Source organism: Hypanus sabinus, unplaced genomic scaffold (assembly GCF_030144855.1).
Source record: "Hypanus sabinus isolate sHypSab1 unplaced genomic scaffold, sHypSab1.hap1 scaffold_440, whole genome shotgun sequence".
Lineage (NCBI taxonomy): Eukaryota > Metazoa > Chordata > Chondrichthyes > Myliobatiformes > Dasyatidae > Hypanus > Hypanus sabinus.
In genome coordinates this window covers 62058-86357 of record NW_026781314.1, presented here as the reverse complement: position 1 = coordinate 86357, position 24300 = coordinate 62058, and the positions used below count along the sequence as shown (strand labels likewise).

Sequence of the window (24300 nt, the reverse complement as noted above, 5' to 3'; positions counted from 1 at the left end):
GTTAGCCAGACGTGACCAACTCAAGAGCACCTTCTTCAAGAGAAAGTCTACCAACCCAGGCAAGGGTTAGACTCACCGGTAGATCCCACAGGGTCGCTCTTACACGCACTAACAGCCACAGATCGATTCTTCTTTATCGATCCTCAAATCCCACCCTTGTGGGTACAAGAATGTCCAACTAGCAGAAACTTTCATCACTAGCCTTTGAGCGTCTGCGTGTCCTGCGAGAAAAGCAGTTACGTGTGTTTAAATACCGTTGTGCTGAACACCATCTGTCCATCACGTAGCTCCGCCCCCTCTCTCTGTAAGAAGTCGCTTGCTTGTTCTGTGTCGGTAGAGGATCATTCTGACCTTGCTTAACCACACAGAACATAAACATTAGCTGGTCACCATAGCAACCCAGCACTTCTGTAGAAATCCAACAGTGTGTCCAAAGTCAGTCTCGGTTCTCTTTGCATTTTAATGAGACAGTTCACAGAAAGGGGACACATCACTCAGTATCCACCCAGTTCTTCAGTTTGGCCAGATTGGGGTGAGCAGGCTATAACCCCCTCTGTTAAGCTGCCAGCAGAACTGAGAGCTACATAAGATTAGATGACTGAGTGAATCACTTCCTACATTCACAACCGGTGAATGGCCTCTCCCCAGTGTGAACTCAGTGATGCACACTTGTTGATTTGGCTGAGAGAATCTTTTCCCAAAGTCTGAGCAGATCGGTCTCTACCCAGTGTGAAGTCGCTGGTGTGCCTTTAGGATGGATGACTGAGTGAATCCTTTCCCACAGTCTGAGCAGGTGAACGGCCTCTCACCAGTGTGAACACGCTGATGTATCTTCAGATGGGATGACGAAGTGAAACCCTTCCCACAGTCTGAGCAGGTGAAGGGCCTCTCACCAGTGTGAACTCGCTGATGTATCTTCAGATGGGATGACGAAATGAATCCCTTCCCACAGTCTGAGCAGGTGAACGGCCTCTCACCAGTGTGAACTCGCTGATGTATCTTCAGATGGGATGACGAAGCGAATCCCTTCCCGCAGTCTGAGCAGGTGATTGGCCACTCTCCGCTGTGAACTCCCTGGTGTGCCTTCAGTTGAGATAACTGAGTGAATCCTTTCCCACAGACTGAGCAGGTGAACGGCTTCTCTCCAGTGTGAACTCGCTGATGTATCTTCAGATGGGATGACGAAGTGAATCCCTTCCCACAGTCTGAGCAGGTGATTGGCCACTCTCCGGTGTGAACTCCCTGGTGTGCCTTCAGTTGAGATGACTGACCGAATCCTTTCCTACAGTCTGAGCAGGTGAATGGCTTCTCTCCAGTGTGAACTCGCTGATGTACCTTCAGATGGGATGAGCAAGTAAATCCCTTCCCACAGTCCGAGCAGGTGATTGCCCACTCTCCGGTGTGAACTCCCTGGTGTGCCTTCAGTTGAGATGTCTGAGTGAATCCTTTCCCACAGTCTGAGCAGGTGAACGGCCTCTCTCCAGTGTGAACTCGCTGATGTATCTTCAGATGGGATGACGAAACAAATCCCTTCCCACAGTCTGAGCAGGTGAATGGCCTCTCTCCAGTGTGAACTCGCTGATGTACCTTAAGTTGAGGTAATTCGGAGAATCCCTTCCCGCAGTCTGAGCAGGTGAATGGCCACTCTCCAGTGTGAACTGACTGGTGTTTCAGTAACTTATATGACGAAGTGAATCCTTTCCCACAGTCTGAGCAGGTGAATGGCCTCTCCCCAGTGTGAACTGACTGGTGTCTCAGTAACTGAGATGACTGAGTGAATCGTTTCCCACAGTCCGAGCAGGTGAACAGCCGCTCCCGAGTGTGAACTCGCTGGTGAGCCATTAGGTCAGATGACCGAGTGAATCCTTTCCCACAAGTTCAGCAGTTGACCAGCCTCTGCCCAGTGTGAACTGACTGGTGTGTCCACAGGCGGGAAGACCAACTGAATCCCTTCTCACTAACAGGACAGGTGAATGGCCTTGCCCATTGTGAACTCGCTGATGTACCTTCAGTTGAGATGACCGAGTGAATTCATTCCCACTGTCTGAGAAGATGAATGGGCTCCCCTCCATGTAAACTAACGGTCATGCCAGTTGGTCAGATGATCGAGTGAATCCCTCCCCACAGTCTGAGTAGGAAGGACGGTCGATTGAATCCCTCGCTCCACTTCTTAAATATCTGGACAGAGACAGCAAAACTGCTGTGTTGTGTTCGAGATTCCCGTAGTCAAATTCCTTGCCATTTTTAACCTGTAAAAAGATTTACAAAATCCATCAATTGGTGTAGGACATTTCAAATGAGATTACTTGAGTGTCAAGGTGTGAGCTGGCATCACACTGTTACAGTGAATTTTAACCCAAGTTGGAGAAAGAAATCACCTCCTGACTGGGCAGAGTGCTGGTATCTGGAATGACCATCAAACTCTCCGATGCTCTTCCTGTCTCTATAAGAATGGGGCATTTCTGCCATCTCCAATCTGTGACCTGGCTCAGTTTGACTCTCTCCATTGGTTTTATTCTGTGTTCCCACTGAGCTGCATGGGTTCCTGGCCCCACAGTAACTGAAACACTCTCACGCAAATAGCCTGCAATCCATTCCATGCACCCACAACTCTCTGTGTAAATAAAGTTACCCCTGACATCCCCTCCATATCAACTTTCAAGCACCTTAAAACTATACCCCCTCACGTTAGCCATTTGAGCCCTGGGGTAAAAACCTCTGGCTATCCACACGATCAGTGTCCCTCATCATCCTATACATCTGAAAAAGGCTCGAAACATAAACAAAGATATTATACATTTCTTTGAGGATTTGTTGAGAATAGACAGCATTATGACAGTATAGATAGGGTACAGGTAAGCAGCTTTTTCCACTGAGGATGGGTGCGATGACAACCATAGGTCATGGGTAAGTGGGGAAGTGAAAATTTAATGGGAACATTTGGAAAAGCTCTTTACTGAAATGGTCGTGAGAGCGTGCAGTGAGATGCCAGCACAAGTGGTGAATATGAGCTCGGTTTCACCATTTAAAAGAAGTTTGGATGGGAGCCTGGACGGTTGGGGTATGGCGGGCGATGGTCCCAGTGCAGTTAGTTGCATTAGACAGTTTAAATGTTTGTTTGGCATTGACTGGATTGGGCAAATAGCCTGTTTCCGTACTGAACTTCTCCATGTTTCAGTGACAGAGAAGCTGGCCAAACTTGTTTGGAAGGGAAAAGGTAGGAGAGACAACGGAGCAGCAATGGCTGGAGTTTCTGGGAGCAATTCAGGAGCTGAGTGATCGATACACCCCAAAGAAGTGGAAGCATTGTAAAGGCAGGAAGACACAACTGTGGCTGAAATGAGAACCCAAAGCCAACTTAAAAGCCAAAGAGAGGGCATTCAAAAGAGCAAAAACTATTGGAAGCTTTTAGAAACCAACAGAACACGACTAAAAATAAGTCCGATGAGCTTGGGGGTGGAATTATGATACTGTTGTCATTAATGAGTCTTGGTAGCACCCAACAGTCTGAGGTATTTAGAGGAACAAAATATCAGGGGCCTCAATATCTCTTGAAAACCAAGGTTCCCTGCACCAGTTACCTTTCAGCATACCAACTCTACACTCTCAAAAATGTCACTTCTGAAGGCCTCCCACTTACCAAGTACTCCTTTGCCAGAAAACGGCCTGTCCCAAACCACACTTGTCAGGTCCTTTTGACACCATCAAAACTGACCTTTCATCCCCTCTGTTCTGTTCTCCTAACTAACGAATCCCCTATCACCCGTTTGACTTTCCTCTGCCAGGTAATCCCTCCCTCCCCAACAGTTTCTAAAGCGGCCCACCTGGCTGTTGTGTGAGATGGCAACAAGAGTACTCTGCGATGGCTATTTAACTTCATTCCCCGTCATGTCTCTCAACCAGTTTCCTGTGTCCTGCACCTTAGGTGTAACTCACCTCTCTTCATGTCATATCTATCACCCCCTCCAACTGGTGGATGATCCAAAATTCATCCATTTTCAGCTCTAACTCCTCAAAGTGCAGCTGGGTGCACATCTTGTAGGTGAGGGTGTCAGGGACACTGGAGTTCTCCACACCAATGTCCCCTCTAATTTGTAATCACCAGTGTGCACAGAAATCTTGTACTGTGCATTCTTTTACCCAGTGACGACATGTGCACTGTGAATTTTATATAGAGAGGTATTCATTTTAACAGCCAGCAAATCACTGTCTGTAAGAACTGTGATCTCCTCTAGGCTCGATCCAGTTCATCTGCCCTCTCACACCATGTCACAGGCCTGTAACGGGTAATGAAGGATTTTCTCTCCAGTGCTTTTGCACTTTGTCCATAAGTGGTTTGCTTGCTAAATTACACTTTAAAAAGTCAGATTTCCAAATATCACTCCAATTCTTCCCTCTTGTAAACTCTCCAACAACTTTTGCATCACCACAATACACACAGGTATCACCAGTTTCTGTATTGTACATAAATATTTCCCCTGAAGTCTCCCCCAATGACTGATGGTGGTGAACTCAGTGAATGAAATCCCAATGAATATGAAGGGAAGGGCAGTAGTCTGTCTCATTGGAGTCTTTCACATTTGTGAGGTGAAAGCTACTTGTTGCCCAGGGCAAAGGTTTTTGATATTATTATCTTCCAGAGAGAATGGGACAAAACATGTCGTCACGGGTAGAAAAGTCCAGAACAAGAGGAGGTGGAACAAGCAACACACACAAAATGCTGGAGGAACTCAGCAGGCCGGGCAGCATCTACGGAAAAGAGTACTAATGCTGAGTTCCTCCGGCATTTTGTGTGTGTTGCTTGGATTTCCAGCATCTGCAGATTTTCTCCTGTCAGTGATCGGAGGTAGAACAAAGGCGAATTTCTCAACTGGTGATGTAAAAGATTTTGTTCCCTTTCTCCGAGTTCCTCATCCTTGCATTTAGATAGCTGGAGCTCAGCTCTGTCTGAGAGATCCATCGGTTCCCATTCACTCAGCGGCCGGAAGCTCCCCGGGGCCCGTGTACGGATCGTGAGGCTGAGAGAGAGGGAAGAGAGCAGGACTGTCCCTGGATTGCGGACTGTGATGTCCGGATTTCACAGGAATCGTTCTGAAGTTGGTGTTTCAGAGAAAAACACGGAGAATCACTCTTACCTCCATCCGACATTTCCGAGGCCTTCAGTGTACTGTGCGCATGCGTGACACTCGGGGACGTCCTCAACCTGACGCCTGCGCATTTCATCGGTGCCTCAACGACGGCGAAATTTTTAACTCATGGCCCTATGGGTAATCACGGTGCCATTAAATATTTGTGCAGTTACCGGTTCAAGGTCCATACCTTATTTTTTTCGTGTGTATCGAAAAATCTGCAGCTGTTTTAACGCAGAAAGCGGCTCCCATAAGCAATATACTCAATATCAACGCGTATCTAATGCCAAAGTAAAATGCAGTTATAAAACACCGGAGATTATGCAGTTGCTTGGAATACAGAGTCGCACACACACAAAATGCTGGAGGAACTCTGCAGTTCAAGCAGCAACTAAGCAGGCTAGGCATGCTGAAAGGGCTCGGTGTAAACGTTGTCTTTTTATTCCTCTTCACAATTGCTGTCTGTTGATTTCCACCAGTATTTTGCAGAAATTAACCACCTTTTTTTTCGATCAACCAGTTTCCAAATGCTTCTAATCTTTCTTTTGTAGCCACATCCAGCTGGTCTGATTCCTCCTCCTCGTAAACTCTAGACCCCATCTCTCTTTGCAGCCCCAAAGCCTAACTCAATCTGGCAACTCTCTGGTTTTTGACTCTGCACCATCGCAGATTCACTCGCTAGTCTGCTGTCAGACTTCAGAGGTGCATTGTGTTACGAGACCGCAGGTTCGTTTACTGTGAGTGTCACGTTGAGTGCCTGAGTGAGGCGGGTCAGTGACGCGAAACACATAGGGGGAGGGAGGGAGGGAGAGGGGAAGGGGTAGAGGAGGGAGGGGGAGGGAGAGGAGAGATGGGGAGGAAAGGGGGGAGGGAATGTCAAAACCACAGTGAGCTCATCGTCTTATTCAGACTGGAGAAAATCATGCGGGTGTATAAGATGATGAGAGGCATTGGTCGTGTGGATAGCCAGAGGCTTTTTCCCAGGCTGAAACGGCTAACACGAGGGGGAATAGGTTTTAAACTGCTTGGAAGTAGGTACAGAGGAGATATCAGAGCTAAGGTTTTTTTTTAAGCAAACAGTGGTGTGTGTGTGTGTGTGTGTGGAATGCACTGTCAGCAATGGTGGTAGAGGCGGATACAATAGGGTCTTTTAAGAGACTCTGAGATAGGTACATGGAGCTTAGCAAAATAGATTTCTATGATTCTGTGAAATTCAACGGAAATCTCCTATTCCACGGAGTGGTGACTAGTTGCAACCTGACACCTCAGGGAGTGTGAGAGGGGAACAGCAGGGGTAGATTTTGATATCCGGATATGGAACAGAAACATGGGCAGGAACCAGATGGGCCGACTGGACTTTGTAGCGTCCATAGTGAGTGCAGTGGAGACAGTAAGTACCTGAAACATGGGATTTGATACAAAACTGGCTTATCTTTCACAGATCCACAATATTAAACTCCAGTCTAGTTTAAGGCTAACATCAGCCTTACAGACTCCTCCAAGGCTCAGTGACCAGGGTTCAGTCCTGGGTGCGATGAGCAGCCGCAAAAACTGCAGAATTTGACAGTAACAGTCCCTCGTGAACCTGCAGCTGCCTTCAGTTACTGTGATGGTTAAACATTTAACACAGATATGATTTGAACTTCCTCCCTGATGTAGGAGGGTTCAGTCCGAAGATGTAGGGGAGAAGGAAAACAAAAAGATAATAAAGTTGTGTGCACCGTTAGGGATAAGCAGAGAGGAAGAGGTGGAGAGTTTCTTAAATGCATTTATTTTAATGCTAGGAGCATTGCAAGAAAGGTGGATGAGGTTAGAGCAAGGATTGATACCTGGAAATATGATGTTGTAGCTATTAGTGAAACATGTTGCAGAAGGGGTGTGATTGGCAACTAAATATTCCTAGATTACGTTGCTTCAGGTGTGATAGAATCAGAGGGGCAAGAGGGGAAGGCGTTGCATTGCTTGTCCAAGAAAATATCAGGGCGGTGTTTTCACTGGATAGATTAGAGGGCTCGTCCAGGGGGACTATTTGGGTGGAATTAAGGAATGGGAAAGGTGTAGTAACACTTAAAGGGGTGTATTATAGACCACCTAATGGGGAGCGAGAATTGGATGAGCAAATTTGTAAGGAGATAGTAGTTATTTGTCGTAAGCACAAGGTTGTGATTGTGGCAGATTTTAATTTTCCACACATAGACTGGGAAGCCCATTCTGTAAAACGGCTGCATGGTTTTGAGTTTGTAAAATGTGTGCAGGATAGTTGTTTGCAGCAATACATAGAGATACCAACTAGAGAAGTGGCAGTGTTGGATCTCCTGCTGGGAATGAGATAGCTCAGGTGACAGAGGTATGTGTTGGGGACCACATAGTGTCCAGTGATCACAATACCATTTGTTCCAAAATAATTATGGAGAAGGATCGGACTGGAACCAGGGTTGAGATTTTTGATTGGAGAAAGGCTAACTTTCAGGAGATGCAAAAAGATTTAGGAGTGGATTGGGACAATTTGTTAATGGGAAGGATATAATAGAGAAATGGAGGTCATTTAAAGGTGAATTTTTGAGGGTACAGAATCTTTATGTTCCTATTAGGTTGAAAGGAAAGGTTAAAAGTTCGAGAGGGCCAAGGTTTTCAAGAGATATTGGAAACTTGGTTTGGAAAATGAGAGAGATCTATAATAAATATAGGGAGCATGGAGCAATTGTGGTGCTCGGGGAATATAAAGAATGTAAAAAGAATCTAATATAAAGAATGTAAAAATGTAAAAATAAATTAGAAAAGCTAAAAGAGGATATGAGGCTGCTTTGGCAAGTAAGGTGAAAATGAATCCAGAGGGTTTCTACAGTTAAGTTAATAGCAAAAGGATAATGAGGGATAAAATTGGTCCCTTAGAGAATCAGAGTGGACAGCTATGTGTGGAGCCGAAACGAGTGGGGGAGGTTTTGAAAATTTTATTTTCATCAGTATTCACTTAGGAGAATTATATTGAATTGTGTAAGGTAAGGGAAACAAGTCGGGTAGTTATGGAAACTAAGATGATTAACGAAGAGGAAGTACTAAAGCTTTTAAAGAATATAAAAGTGGACAAGTCTCCGGTCCTGATAGGATATTTCCTAGAACCTTGAGGGAAGTTAGTGTAAAAATAGCAGGGACTCTGACAAAAATATTCCTAATGTCATTTGAAAGGGGGATGGTGCCAGAGAATTGGCGTATTGTTGTTCTATTGTTTAAAAAGGTATCTCAGAGTAAACCTAGCAATGATGGGCCTGTAATTTGACATCAGTGGTGGGTAAATTAATGGAAAATATTCTTAGATATGGTATATATAACTATCTGATTAGACAGGGTCTGTTTAGGAACAGTCAACATGGATTTGTGTGTGGAAGGTCATGTTTGATAAAACATATTGAACTTTTTGAAGTGGTTACTAGGAAAGTTGACAAGGATAAAGCAGTGGATGTTGTCTATATGGACTTCAGTAAGGCCTTTGACATGATTCCACATGGAAGGTTAGTTAGGAAGGTTCAATCGTTAGGTATTAATTTTGAAGTAGTAAAATGGATTTATCAGTGGCTAGATGGGAGAGTAATGGTGGATAACTGTTTGTCCGGTTAGAGGCCGGTGACTAGTGGTGTGCCTCTGGGATCTGTACTGGGTCTAATGTTGTTTGTTATATACATTAATGATCTGGATGATGGGGCGGTAAATTGGATTAGAAAGTATGCAGATGATACTAAGATAGGTGGCGTTGTGGATAATGAAGCAGGTTTTTAAAGCTTGCAGAGAGAATTAAGCCAGTTAGAAGAGTGGACAGAAAGATGTCAGATGGAGGTTAATGCTGATGTGTGAGGTGCAACATTTTGGTAGGTCTAATCAAAATAGGACATACATAGTAAACAGTAAGACATTGAAGAATGTAGTAGAACAGAGTGATCTGTGGGGCATAGATAATAGAATGATGGTGAATAGTCCCCTGAAGGTGGAATCTCATGTGGATAGGGTTGTGAAGAAAGATTTTGGTATGCTGGCCTTTATAAATCAGAGCATTGAGTATAGCAGTTGGGATGTAATGTTAAAAATATACAAGGCATTGTTCAAGCCGAATTCAGAGTACTGTGTACAGTTCTGTTCACCGAATTATAGGAAAGGTGTCAATATAATAGAGTACAGAGAAAATTTACCAGAATGTTACGTGGGTTGCAGCACCTAAGTTACAGAGAAAGGTTGAACAAGTTAGGTCTTTATTCTTTGGAGCATAGAAGATTGAGTGGGGACTTGATAGAGGTATTTAAAAATATGACGGAGATAGATGAAGTTGATGCGGATAGACTTTTTCCATTGACAGTCGGGGAGATTCAAACAAGAGGACATGATTTGAGAGTTAGGGGGCAAAAGTTTAGAGGTAACACAAGTGGGAACTTCTTTACTCAGAGAGTGGTAGCTGTGTGGAGGAGCTTCCAGTAGAAGTGGTAGAAGCAGGTTCGATATTTTTTAAAAAATGGATAGGTACATGGACGGGAAAGGAATGGAGGGTTATGGGCTGAGTGCAGGTCGGTGGGATTAGGTGAGAGTAAGCTTTCAGCACGGACTAGAAGGGCCGAGATGGCCTGTTTCCGTGCTGTAATTATTATATGGTTATATAATAACCATCCAGAAATTATATTACAGGATGAACAAGCAGGACTAACTCCCTCAATAGTTATAACCATTCCCAACACCCACATCTCCATCGACCAATGGAGCACCTCACAACAGGTATTGTTTCTGTCATCAGTCAGACAACCCAATTATTTTCTGTCAATCAGCTTCAAAATGTTCCTATTTTGTTATTTGTTTCCACTTCCTGCTGCTGATTCCCTTCTCATAATACGTTCTTACCCCAACCATCTTCCAGAGCCACAAACTCTACCCTGTGCAGACCTGCCTCTGGCTTCTGACCATGATTCTTTGAACATCCAACTGATGGCTTCCGATTTTAATTCCAGTCTTTAAACGACACTTGTGTTTTCAACTATCCTTTGTTAGTAGGAAAAATGACCCATAAAATGGAAATGAGTCGTGATTATTGAGGTTAACTACCAATGTCATTCTTCCTCATCCAGAGATCTGAGGGGCGAAGAACATCTCAGACAGAACTGCAGTCAGCTCAACTTCTTCAGTCCACAGAGAATTCAAGGGAAACCTCTTCACCCACAGAGTGATGACTGTTTGGAACCCATCACCACAGGGAGAGTGAGAGTTGAATAACAGGGGATGATTTAAAAGGACTGTCGTGGAATTGAATCTCAGCAAAGTCCAGGCGGCCTGAGTTGACTCTCTACTGTGTGTTATAATTTCACTAAGTACCAGAGACAGAGTTTAAAATAGAACTGATTTATTTGTCACAGATGCAGAATATTAAACTCCAGTCCTATTAAAGGTGAATGTGCAGCAGAAGAAACTCCTCCCATGCCCATTGACCAGGATGCAGAACTGGGTGTGGTGAGCAACAGCAATAATTGCAGAGTTCAGCACCGACAGTCACTCTCGAAATTGCATTCAGCAACGGTGATTGACACACATCCAGTGAACGGTCTCTCCAGTGTGAACTCAATGATGCACATTTGGTTGATTTGACTGAGAGAATCTCTTCCCAAAGTCCGAGCAGGTGTCTGGAGTCTCCCCGGTGTGAACTCGCTGATGTACCTTAAGTTGAGATGACAAAGTGAATCTTTTCCCACATTCTGAGCAGGTGAACGGCCTCTCTCCAGTGTGAACTCGCTGATGTGCTTGTAGGTGGGATGACTGAGTGAATCCCTTCCCACAGTCCGAGCAGGTGAACGGCTTCTCCCCAGTGTGAACTCGCTGATGTGCTCGCAGGTGGGATGACTGAGTGAATCCTTTCCCACAGTCCGAGCAGGTGAATGGCCTCTCCCCAGTGTGAACTCGCTGATGTGCTTGTAGGTGGGATGACTGAGTGAATCCTTTCCCACAGTCTGAGCAGGTGAATGGCCTCTCCCCAGTGTGAACTCGCTGATGTGCTTGTAGGTGGGATGACTGAGTGAATCCTTTCCCACAGTCTGAGCAGGTGAACGGCCTCTCCCCAGTGTGAACTTGCTGATGAATCTCCAGTTGAGATGACGAAGTGAATCTTTTCCCACAGTCTGAGCAGGTGAATGGCCTCTCCCCCATGTGAACTCGCTGATGTACCTTACGTTTATATGATGAAGTGAATCCTTTCCCACAGTCTGAGCAGGTGAACGGCCTCTCACCAGTGTGTACTAACTGATGTCTCAGTAGGTGAGATGACAACGCAAATCCCTTCCCACAGTCTAAGCAGGAGAATGGCTTCTCCCCAGTGTGAACTCGCTGATGTACCTTAAGCTTATATGACGAAGTGAATCCTTTCCCACAGTCTGAGCAGGTGAACGGCCTCTCCCCAGTGTGAACTGACCAGTGTGCTTGTAGGGTAGCAAACTGTGTGAATGCCTTCCCACAGTCTAAGCAGGTGAATGGCCTCTCCCCAGTGTGAACTCGCTGATGTGCTTCTAGGTGGGATGACTGAGTGAATCCTTTTCCACAGTCCGAGCAGGTGAACGGCCTCTCACCAGTGTGAACTCGCTGATGTACCTTAAGTTGAGATGATAAAGTGAATCTTTTCCCACAGTCTGAGCAGGTGAACGGCCTCTCACCAGTGTGTACTAATTGATGTCTCAGTAGGTGAGATGACAACGCGAATCCCTTCCCACACTCTGAGCAGGTGAACGACCTCTCCCCAGTGTGAACTCGCTGATGTGCTTGTAGGTGGGATGACTGAGTGAATCCTTTTCCACAGTCTGAGCAGGTGAACGGCCTCTCCCCAGTGTGTGCTAACTGATGTCTCAGTAGGTGGGAAGACAACGCCAATCCCTTCCCACAGTCTGAGCAGGTGAACGGCCTCTCCCCAGAGTGAACTCGCTGATGTAGCTTAAGATTAGATGACAAAGAGAATCCTTTCCCACAGTCAGAGCAGGTGAATGGCCTCTCACCCGTGTGAACTGACTGATGACTCAGTAGGTGAGCTGACAACGTGAATCCCTTCCCACAGTCTGAGCAGGTGAATGGCCGCACCCCGGTGTGAACTCGCTGGTGAGCCATTAGGGTGGATGACTGAGCAGATAAATGGATTCCCCCCGTGTAAATTGACTGCATGTCAGTCGGTCAGATGATCGATGAATCTCTCCCACAGTCTGAATAGGAATAATGATTGAGTGAATCACTCCCCACAGCCTGAATAGGAATAACGATCGAGTGAAACTCTCCCCCAGTCTGAATAGGAATAATGATCGAGTGAATCACTCCCCACAGCCTGAGTAGGAATGATGATCGAGTGAATCCCTTGTTCCAGTTCTTAAATATCTGGACATAGACAACAAAACAGCGTGTTGTGTTTGACCTCCCCGTAGATAATTTCCTTGTTGTTTTTAACCTGAAAAAGATTTATAGTACATCAATGTGTGAAGGACAATATGTCAGACGAGATTACTTGAGGTGTCAAGGTGTGATCTGGCATCACACTGTTACAGTGAGGTTCAACCCAAGTTGGAGAGAGAAGTCATCTTCCAGCTGGGCACAGTGCAGGTATCTGGAATGACCATCAAACTCTCTGATGATCTTCCTGTCTCTATAAGAATGGGGCATTTCTGCCGTCACCAATCTGTGACCTGGCTCAGTTTGACTCTCTCCATTGGTATTGTTCCCTGTTCCCACTGAGCTGCAAGAGTGCCTGGCCCCACAGTAACTGAAACAGACTCACACAAATACCCTTTGTTGACGTGCAGCTGGGATTTTCTTTTATCTATTGTCAATGTGAAGTGCCACAGTTTTGAAGCCATGCAAACGTTTCCTGCCCAGATGAATAGTTGGTCCGCACAGCTGTTAAAAGTTATTAAATGAATAATCATATTATTTCAGGTTCTTGTCACAATCATAGAAAAGCACAACACAGAATCAGGCCCTTTGGCCCATCTAGTTTGTGTTGAATTACTTAAACTGTCTGTTCCTGTACCCCTGCCCTCCAGGTGCCTATACAACCCTCTTAGAAGTTGAAACTGAGCTCGCATGGACCAGCTGGGTTTTCTGCTCATTCCACACCCGGATGACCGTCAGTGGAAGAAGTTTCCCCTCATGTCCCCTTAACATTTCACCTTTCACCCTAAACCCATGGCCTCTGGTTGTAGTCTCACCCAATCTCAGTGGAAAAAGCCAGCTTGCATTTTCCCCATCTATAACCCTTATGATTTTGGTATGCCTCCGTCAAATCTCCCCTCAATCTTCTACATTCCAAGAAATTCCAATTTTGGGGGATATTAACTTGCGAGTGGATTGGGAAAATCAGGTCAGCACTGGATCTCAAGAGAGAGAATTTGTAGAATGTCTATGAGATGGCTTTATTAGAGCCCACTCGGGGATCAGCTGTACTGGATTGGGTATTATGTGATGAAACAGAGGTAATTAGAGAGATGGAAGTGAAGGAACCCTTAGGAGGCAGTGATCACAACATGACTGAGTTCCTGTGAAATTTGAGAAAGAGAAGCTGAAATCCGATGTGTCGGTATTTCAGTGGAGTAAAGGAAATTACAGTGGCATGAGAGAGGAACTGGCCAAGGTTGACTGGAAAGGGACACTAGCAGGAAGATCGGCAGAGCAGCAGTGGCTGGAGTTCATGTGAGAAGTGAGGAAGGTGCAGGACAGATATATTCCAAAGAAGAAGAAATTTTCAAATGGAAAAAGGATGCAACCGTGGCTGACAAGAGAAGTCAAAGCCAAAGTTAAAGTAAAGCAGAGGGCATAGAAGGAAGCAAAAATTAGTGGGAAGACAGGGGATTGGGAAGTTTTTAAAAGCTTACAGAAGGAAACTAAGAAGGTCATTTAGAGGGAAAAGATGAACTATGAAAGGAAGCGAGCAAATAATATCAAAGATGATACTAAAAGCTTTCTCAAGTATATAAAGAGTAAAAGGCTTTGTGAATAGATATAGGACTGATAAAAAATGATGCTGGCAAATTGTAATGGGAGAAATGGAGATGGCGGAGGAACTGAACGAGTATTATGCATCAGTCTTCACTGAGAAAGACATCAGAAATATACCGGACATTCAAGGGTGTCAGGGAAGAGAAATGTGCACAGTCACAATTACGACAGAGGAAGTACTCAGGAAGCTGAATAGTCTAAGGGTAGATAGATCTCCTGGACCAGATGGAATGCACCCTCGTGTTTTGTAGGAGGTAGCAGTGGAGATTGCGGAGGCATTAGCAATGATCTTTCAAAAGTCGATAGACTGTGGCATGGTTCCGGAGGACTGGAAGACTGCAAATGTCACACTGCTACTTAAGAAAGGGGCAAGGGAGAAAAAGGAAATTATAGACCTGTTATCTTGACGGCGGTGGTTCGGAAGTTGTTGGAGTCGATTGTCAAGGATGAGGTTACGGAGTACCTAGAGGCATACGACAAGATAGGCTGAACTCAGCATGGTTTCCTTAAAGGAAAATCCTGCCTGACAAACCTAGTGTAATTTTTTGAGGGAATCACAAGTAGGCTAGACAAGGGAGACGCAGTGGATGTTGTGTATTTGGATTTTCAGAAGGCCTTTGACAAGGTGCCACACGAGGCTGCTAAACAAGATAAGAGTCCATGGAATTACGGGAAAATTACATACGTGGATAGAGCATTGGTTGATTGGCGGGAAACAGAATGTGGGAATAAAGGCATCCCCATTGAGTCCTGACGAAGGGTCTCAGCCCAAAAAGTGGACAGTGCTTCTCCTTATAGATGCTGCTTGGCCTGCTGTGTTCCACCAGCATTTTGTGTGTGTTGTTTTATAAAGGCATCCCATGCTGGTTGGCTGCCAGTTACCAGTGGTGTTCCACAGGGGTCCGTGTTGGGGCTGTTTCTTTTTACGTTGTGTATCAACGATTTGGATTATGGAATAGATGGCTTTGTGGCTAAGTTTGTTGATGATACTAAGATAGGTGGAGGGGCTCGTAGTACTGAGGAAACAGAGAATCTGCAGAGAGCCTTGGATAGATTGGGGGAATGGGCAAAGAAGTGGCAATTGAATTACATTGTCTGAAAGTGTATGGTCATGCACTTTGGTAGAAGAAATAAACGGGCAGACTATTATTTAAATGGGGAGAAAATTCAGAGTTCTGAGATGCAACGGCACTTGGGAGTCCTTGTTAAGGATACCCTTAAGGTTAACCTCCAGACTGAGTTGGTGGTGAAAATGGCGAATGCAATGTTGGCATTCATTTCTAGAGGAATATAGAGTATAGGAGCAGGGATGTGATGTTGAGGCTCTATAAGGCACTGGTAAGACATCACTTGTGTGCAGTTTTGGGCTCCTTATTTAAGAAAGGATGTGCTGACATTGGAGAGGGTTCAGAGAAGATCCACTGGAATGATTCCAGGAATGAGAGGGTTAACATATGAGGAACGTTTGACCACTCTTGGACTGTACTCATTGGTGTTTAGAAGAATGCGGGGGGACATCACAGAAATATTTTGAATGTTGAAAGACATGGACAGAGTGGATGTGGCAAAGTTGTTTCCCATAGTGGGGGAGTCCAGTACGAAAGGACATGACTTGAGGATTGCAGGGCGCCCATGCAGAATGGAGTTGCGAAAACATTTTTTCAGCCAGAGGGTGGTGAATCTGTGGAATTTGTTGCCACCAGCGGCAGTGCAGGCCAAGTCATTGGGTGTATTTAAGGCAGAGATTGATAGGTATCTGAGTAGTCAGGGCATCAAAGATTATGCTGAGAAGGCGGGGGAATGGGACTCAAGGGGAGATTGGATCAGCTCATGTTGAAATGGAGGAGCAGACTCGATGGGATGAATGGTCGACTGCTGCTCCTTTGTCTTATGGTGATTCCTGTGTATGCACCCTGGAAGCCTCAAGAAACGATAATGATCATGAATCAGGCCCCAGATAGAAAAGAAAATCCAGCACAGTTTGCTCAGTGTGTCCAGAGTACTACACAAATGTTTAATTCGACTCAGTAAGATTTATTCAGTCTCTGCTGCATGATTCTGTCAGCTGATGAGGGGCGGAAATGGAAGGCAGAATTGAGATACCAAACCTATCAGGAGTTACAGGCAGAAAACCATAATGAGAATGAACAGACAGACCAGATCATTCAAGCATTGGAAAGGGCTGTCCAGCAACCTGTAGCATCACTAAAGTACCTGGATGCAAACATAACCCTGGGGAAATCAGGACCAGACTATTGGGAGTGATTTGTGGCCTGCTACGGCACTTTCACAGGAGACCAAGCCTTTAATGATGGGAATCTGTCCCCCCTGTTCAATGCCCTACTGCTCCAATGCTTACCAACAAAGTTAGCCAACAGGATTAAAACAAATAATATGGATTGGCCTGACAATGACTGAAATAGAATGCGACGAGCTTTGACATATTATTGGGACCCGGCTTTTGAATCCCGATCAACCCCGAAGGGAACTAATATTTAAAATGAACATGTTCAGCAGGAAGGATGCGAGCGGGCTACATCTGGGGATCAGAAATGGGATCAAAAACCTACCAAGGGACAGATGGGGACAACAACCCGTTTAGAAATGGACAAGCAAGGATGCCTCCTACTCTGAGTATCATCCCTCAGGAAGTGCCCAGTGTAATATTGACAGGTGCTGGAATTTCAATTCCGTTTATGATTGATATGGGGCAACCACAACCAGTCTCGATCAGGAAATAGTATCGGAAAAGGGATTCCAGCTAAGGCACGGAACGTACGTATTCACATACCCAGCCACAGCAGGTGGAATTCCAGGGGAAGCAGTGTGAGGTTTCATTTACTGTCACCACCAGACGGGGGTGTAATCTCGTAGGGAGAGACTTGCTCTGTCTGTTGGACGTCGAGATTCTAAGCACGGACAAGGATATCATGCTGTTACTGCGAACAACTGATAGCTTCCTCTGACCACCCAGTGGTGGGCACTTTATCTGGACTCCACCTCATTTGAACCCCTTCTGCCAGGGGCCAGCTCTCATGTGACTCTGTGTTATGACCCTACGTGGTGCTCAACTGAGGAAAACTAATATTTTGCACCCCTCGAGGGACAGAAATTCCCAGTCATGGTGATTGGAGAGGATAAAGGAAGAGACGGCATTGCATTTCTGGCCAAAGTTCCAAATTTCTTTTGGCGACAGACAGGACTGGTGGTTCCCCATACCACCTTCAGGGTTTGCCCTGGGTTCAAGCCAAAGAGCCAAGGGCTCCTTGCCCACACCCTGACGAAACAGGCCTCCAGCACTGACGGAGACTGGCAAAATTGGTCCTCTTGAAGATCAGAGTGGTCACCTATGAATGGAAACAAAAGAAATTGGGGGGATCTTAAATGTATTTTTTTGCTCCTGTATTTACTAAGTAAATTGGCATGAAGTCAATGGAAGTAAGGCAAACAAGAATTAAGGTCATGGAATCTATACAGAAAGAAGAAGAGGAGGTGCTTGCTATCTAGAGGCAAGTCAGAGTAGATAAATCTCTTGGACCTGACAGGGTATTCCCTCGGACTTTGAAGGAAACTAGTGTTGAAATTGCAGGGGCCCTGGCAGGTATATTTAAATGTTGTTATCTGCGGGTGAGGTGCTAGAGAATTCAAGGATAGCTCATGTTGTTCTGTTGGGTAAAAAAGACTCAAAAAGTAATTCAGGAAATTATAGGGTAACTTTGACGACGGTCATGGGTAAATTATTGGAAGGGGTGCTAAGCGATAGGATCTACAAGTATTTAGATAGACAGGGACTTATTAGGGTGAGTCAACATGGCTTTGCGTATGGTAGGGCATGATTAACAAGAGTGTTTCAAGGAGGTTACAGGAAAATGGATGAAGGCAAGGCAGTGGATGTTGTCTGTATGGACTTCAGTAAGGCCTTTGACAAGGTCCTGCATGGGAGGTTATTTAGGAAGATTCAGTTGCTAGGTATACATGGAGAGGTAGTAAACTGGATTAGAAATTGGCTCAATGGAAGAAGCCAGAGAGTGGTAGTGGAGGATTGCTACTCTGAGTGGAGGCCTGTGACTAGTGGTGTGCCACAGGGATCAGTGCTGGGTCCATTGTTATTTGTCATCTATATCGATGATCTGGATAATAATTTGGTAAATTGGATCAGCAAATTTGCTGATGATACAAAAATTGGAGGTGTAGTGGACAGTGAGGAAGGTTTTCAAAGCTTGCAGAGGGATCTGGACCAGCTAGAAAAATGGGCTGAAAAATGGCAGAAGGAGTTTAATACAGGCAAGTGTGAGGTATTGCACTTTGGAAGGAAAAACTAAGGTAGAACATACAAGGTAAATGGTAGGGCACTGAGGAGTGCAGTAGAAAAGATGGATCTTTGAATACAGATACAAAATTCCCTAAAAGTGGCGTCACGGGTAGATAGGGTAGTAAAGAAAGCTTTTGGTACATTGGCCTTCATAAATCAAAGTTTTGAGTATACGAGTTGGAATGTTATGGTAAGGCGGTATAAGGCATTGGTGAGGGTGAATTTGGAGTATTGTGTGCAGTTTTAGTCACTTAATTACAGGAAGGATATTAATAAGGTTGAAAGAGTGCAGAGAAGGTTTACAAGGATGTTGCCGGGACTTGAGGACATGTGTTACAGAGAAAGGATCAATAGTTTTGGACTTTATTCCTTGGAGAGTAGAAGAATGAGCAGAGACTTGATAGAGGTATATGAAATTATGATGGGTATAGATGGAGTGAAAGCAAACAGGCTTTTTCCACTGAGGCTAGGGGAGAAAAAGAACGGAAGACATGGGTTAAGGGTGAAGGGTGAAACATTTAAAGGGAATATTGGGGGGGGTGCTTCTTCACAACTGGGTCTGATAGAAGCATAACTGGTTCTTCTGGGCACATTCTGTCTCACTCCCAACTATTTCCTACCTTCCTTTGTGCAGGTATGTAATGTCTAAAGGACCAGTGTTTGAGTAAATGAGACTCACCAAACTTTCTCCTGACTGAATCACTGGAATCTCCGAGTCAGATGGGTTCTCTCCAGTCGGTGCTCTCAATCCTCGGGCTGGTTCACTTGTTGCTGTTCCCTCGACTTCAGTCGTGGTTTTTCTTCCAATAAATCTCTCACTGCAGGTCTAACTTTAACATGTAAGATAATGAAGCACGTTAACAATGAAAAGTAGGACCAAACATTTCTGCTTAATGTTACTAGGAACAAAACTCACTGAAATTTAAACATTGAAGGTAAATATAATGATCTCAGTGAACAATCTTTTATTGTCCCTCACATGACACAGACGATATGGGATAAGAAGGAGCCGTCATTCAGTCATGGTAAGACATAAGACACAGGAAGAGAATTAGGTGATTCGATCCATCTGGTCTGCCCACCACTCAACCACGGCTGATTTTCATTCCAACACCATATTCCTGTCTTCCTCCTGTTAGCCTGAAGGTACTTAGCAATCATGAATATATTAATTTCTGACATAAATACCAGAAATACTCAGCAGGTAAGGAATAGCTTACAATACAATTCAATTAATAACATTTCATCAGAATGACTTCAAATATTTTCAGTTTTTAGTGTAGATCTCCAGCACAGCTGCCTGATTTCCACTGTGTGACAGTGAGGGGGGGGGGGGGGGGAGGAATTTCCAAACACAGTTTGAACACCAAACTCAGGGTCTATATCTACTGTATCTACTGTTGTAAACATGGAACAGCTCATTTACTCACAGCCTCTCCCTCTGAGGATGGAAGTGGGAATTATCCTCTCCTCAGATTGGCAGTCATTGCTTCCAAAGGAACTCCAGAAACAAACATCTGAACCAAGACCAGAAATACTCACTCAACACCTCATAAGCCCAAGCAGCTTGATCCCCAGGTCCATTTTACCTGGATGAAAAACTATGATATCCCAGGACCCAACCTCACAGACTCACACAGCTTAATCTGCCACTCACCGACCCTGAGAGTCTCACACATTGTCCTCCCATCTCTCACTGGGTAGTGCAATCCGGGATTTCCCCACAAGCAATGTCCAGCTGCTCGAAGAAGGACATCCATCCAGCCCCATCTGTAGAAGCTCAAACCAAAGTCAAAGCCAAAACACCAATAGTTCCATTTGCCTGGAAAGCCGATCACAGGATTAGAGCCCAAGCACCAACTCTCCCAGTACTCTTTGCTGCCAGTAAAATGCTGCAGTGTGTCAGCCCGTCACTGTTCATAAACTAGCACCTCCACACCAATGCACAACAGAAATGGGACCTGATGACCCTCCGGCATTCCAGCTAACAATAACCGATTCTGGAAATGATCAGCAAGGCCAAAGGGACAAAAGAACACTTCACAATGAAGACAAGGGTTGGAAGAAAGTTTGTTGATATATAACATTGAGGAGGTGGGATACAAGGCGGACTGAGGATGACCCAGATGGTTGGTGTACATCACTGAAGCGGAGTTGGGTGTTGTGAGGAGACTGGACAGAGGTTGAACAAGATGAACAGATGGAACCAGGTGGGAGAAGGGATCAAGGACAATCACTGATGGTCCTCCAGCAACACATAGGTACTGAATGAATAGTACATACTATTGTCCAAAAGATTCTAAAATGACAGAATTAGCAAAAATAACAAGAACTTTGCCAGATATACTTTGACCCTCACCAGATTTTTATCAACACACCATAGAAAGTTTCCCATCCGGACACTTCACGCTTTGCATGGTAACTGCTCCATCCGTGACTGCGAGGAAAGGCAGAGACCTTTGGATACAGAGCAGCACATCACAGAAACCATCCTCCCCCCGAGACTTCCCAGTCCCTCGGTAAAGCAGGCAGTGAAATCAAAGATCCCCACAACCTGGGTCGTTCTGCTTCCTCACCCACCCCAATCCTGGAGAAGACACAACAGCCATAAAACTCCAGGACAAATGTGAGGAGCCTCAGGAAGCGAGACGAGTTCGGGCAAGTTGGAGGACGAGTGACCGCCCATCTGGAGATTGTGAACATGCACAAAGAGATCGTTACATCTGTGGTTATATGGAAGGGGCAAATGGGATCACGTGACCGGGGGGGGTCTAACATCCCAGGCACAGACTCCAGCTTCCCAGCATTCTGTGGAAATAAACAAACTTGCCCCTCACATCTCCTCTCACCTTAAATGTGTCAGACATTTCAACCCTCAGGAAAAACATACCGTCTGTCCACTCTATCTATTCCACTTGTAATATTATAAACGTCCATCCAGTCTCACCCCAGCCTGCGCCGCTCTGGAGAAATCAACACAAGTTTGTCCAGCCTCTCGTTATAGCTCATGCCCTCTAATCCAGGCAGTATCCTGGTAAACCTTTCCTGCGCCCTCTCCAAAGACCCAACATCCTTCCGAGAATGGGGGTGACCAGAACTGTATGAAACACTCCAGAGGTGGGCTAACAAGTTTTACAAAGCTGCAGCACAACTTCATGACTTTTGAACTCAGTGCTTCAACTAATAAAGACAACCATTGCATTTGCTTCTTAACCACCCGATCAATCTCTTTCAGGGAGTGATGAACTTGGAGTCTAAGATCCCTCTGATCATCGACATTGTTCGGGGTTTTGCATTTAACACTGTACTGTCTCATACATTCAGGGGTGCAGTGCTACCAGAGCTCACCGGAGCGCCGCTCCGACACCTCTGGAAAAAAGTCAAAATAAGCAAGTACGGAATTTAACAACCCCGGATATTAAATAGAGGGAATTTTACGGAAGCGGGTGTTAGAAAGTGTTGGCTGGTGGGGAAAAATACCACTAATAACATTAGGATATTTGATCATTTTTGGTGAAATCCTGGAGCTGTGACTGCTTTTTTATTTAGGTATTTGTGAAATTCCTCCTCGCTCGACCCATTGGCCTAGGAAGCTGGGAAATCCCTGTACACAAATGTGAGCATTCTTCCGCTCTTTCCAATGGGTACCATTGGATACCAGGAAGGAGCTATATTCAGCAAGGAATGAACATGGAAACCCAAGTTTAAAAGTTAAAAACAATGAAAGAAAAATTCACTGCTCACTTATCTTCGGTCTGACTTTGATCAAAAACACAAGCTAATCATCCAAAATCCTCTTCGAAACCTGGATAAATTTAGTTTTATTTTCCAAGCCAAATGGAAAACAAGACATTTCTGGGATTTAAGCTAGTTTTACGTCATTTCAATTATCATTAATAGCAGATCAACCCCTTGGCCTCGCTCCACCAACTGTAGCTGATTGGAAAGAGGCTCTTTTTCCCTTTGTGTTGAAAGGAAGAAGAATAATTTAGTGAGGCAATGAATGAGACAAAATATATTTCCAAACCTCACAAATGGTTGCTCTCCTCCCCTCTTAACATTTATGACTTTCAAAATACAATCTTTTCTATTCGTATAGATGTGATAATAATAAAGATTTAAGCTTGTTTAACTTTTTATATATTTAAAGACTAAACAGTGTCTGTATCGGTCTAACCATGTAACACCCGTCATGTGAGGATATTGTGAGTATCGACACTCACAGGTACACTTCCTGTCCAACCATTTCTGCGAGACAAACAGTACGAGGCAGAGTTGACAACCTACAGCTTTTGAGACTAATATTCAGCAATATTCGTGGCTTTAGCAATAGTTCATCAGAGTTTCTTTTTTCATACTTGATTACTTGGTTCCAATTTAGGGGCTAAAAGTATAAAAACTGAATTGCTTTAATTTTGTTATTTTTATACCTCTGAGGAACACTGCTAAGTGCTGCGGCCGTCTGCTCTGACTCAGTCGTATTAGTAAGGCTACATCTGTGGTGGTCCGTGGATTACTCCCTAATCCTAAAGTACATTTTTCTCACTTAAAACCCTGTGTCTTCAAAGCAAACAAAGTTATTTTACTTGCTTGATAATTATATTCTATGATAATCAGTTGTGCAACCGTAATACTTTGTCATATTATTAAATTAAGAATTTTATTTTTAATTGTACCAGTTATACACTGAAATCTAGTGATAGGCTAAAATCTTGTTAATGTTTTAGCTATAACTATATTTCTGTGGAGCTCTGAAATTCATATATTCCTTTCATCTGGTTTATTGCTTGACGTTACAACAAGCCCTATATATGTCACACCCAATTTGTGTACCTGCTCATTACACGAATGGGGCAAGGAAGTTGCCCAGTACATGAAATGAGCAGGTACACAAATTGGGTGTCACAAACTAAGGGTGATTAATAAGTTCGTGGCCCAAGGTGGAAAGATTCAATTTTACAAAACTTAGCAATATTCAATTATGTCAAACAGAAATACCACAAAAGTTATTAACTTCAAACTTTCTGCATAATCACTCAAAGAGTTAAACTACACGTGCAGATACCGAACGCTGTATAACTTCAGGCCTTCTAACTTAGGCCACGAACTTATCAATCACCGCCCCCACCCCAACCCCAACCCCAACCCCCCCCCCCCGTACTGCTCCAGCACCTAAAAAATTGGCACTGCACGCCCCCTCCAGCCGTCCGGCAGAGCTCGGGCCCAGACCTTTCCCAATACAACCGGCCCCCGAGTTACACAACACCGGGATCATTCCCTACTCACCCCTGCTCGAATCGGAGAACCGCCAACAACAGAACTCGGCACCGCGCATGCGTTCAGCAGCGTTCCTCCACAGCGCCACCGGCTGCCGGAGGTCTGCACATCGTCGCCGACAGCCGGAGACCCGCACAGCGCCACCAGTGGCTGGAGATCCTACAGCGCCACCAGTGTTCGGAGGCGGGACGGACAAAGGAGAGGTAAAAAAACGACAAAGTCTGCAGATTCTGGAAATCCAAAGCAATACAAACAAAATGCTGGCCGAACGCAGCAGGCCGGGTAGCAATGAGAATGGAAATCGCATTGAAAATGTTTGGACACCGGGAAGTCCCGCTTGGAGTGGATAGTTCAAAGGTTAGTTTATTATTAAAGCAGGTATCCATGAATAACGCTGAGCTTTGTTTCTCCACAGAACCACGAAACAAAGAGAGAGCATGAAAGTCGTTCACAGAGAAAAATCAAACTTCCATCCCACCCCCCCCCCCCCGGATCAAGAAGAACGGGATCCCAATCATCAAACCCCAAAACCCACCTCTCCGCACAAAAGGGAACAATAATATCGACCCACGATAAAAAAGAAAACACTCC

The 24300-nt window shown here is 44.8% G+C and overlaps 1 pseudogene; it reads right to left on the bottom strand.

Moving 5' to 3' along the window:
- Positions 1–717: 717 nt before the first annotated feature.
- Positions 718–19745, bottom strand: LOC132388948 (zinc finger protein 850-like; annotated as a pseudogene).
- Between the last annotated feature and the right edge of the window lie 4555 nt (positions 19746–24300).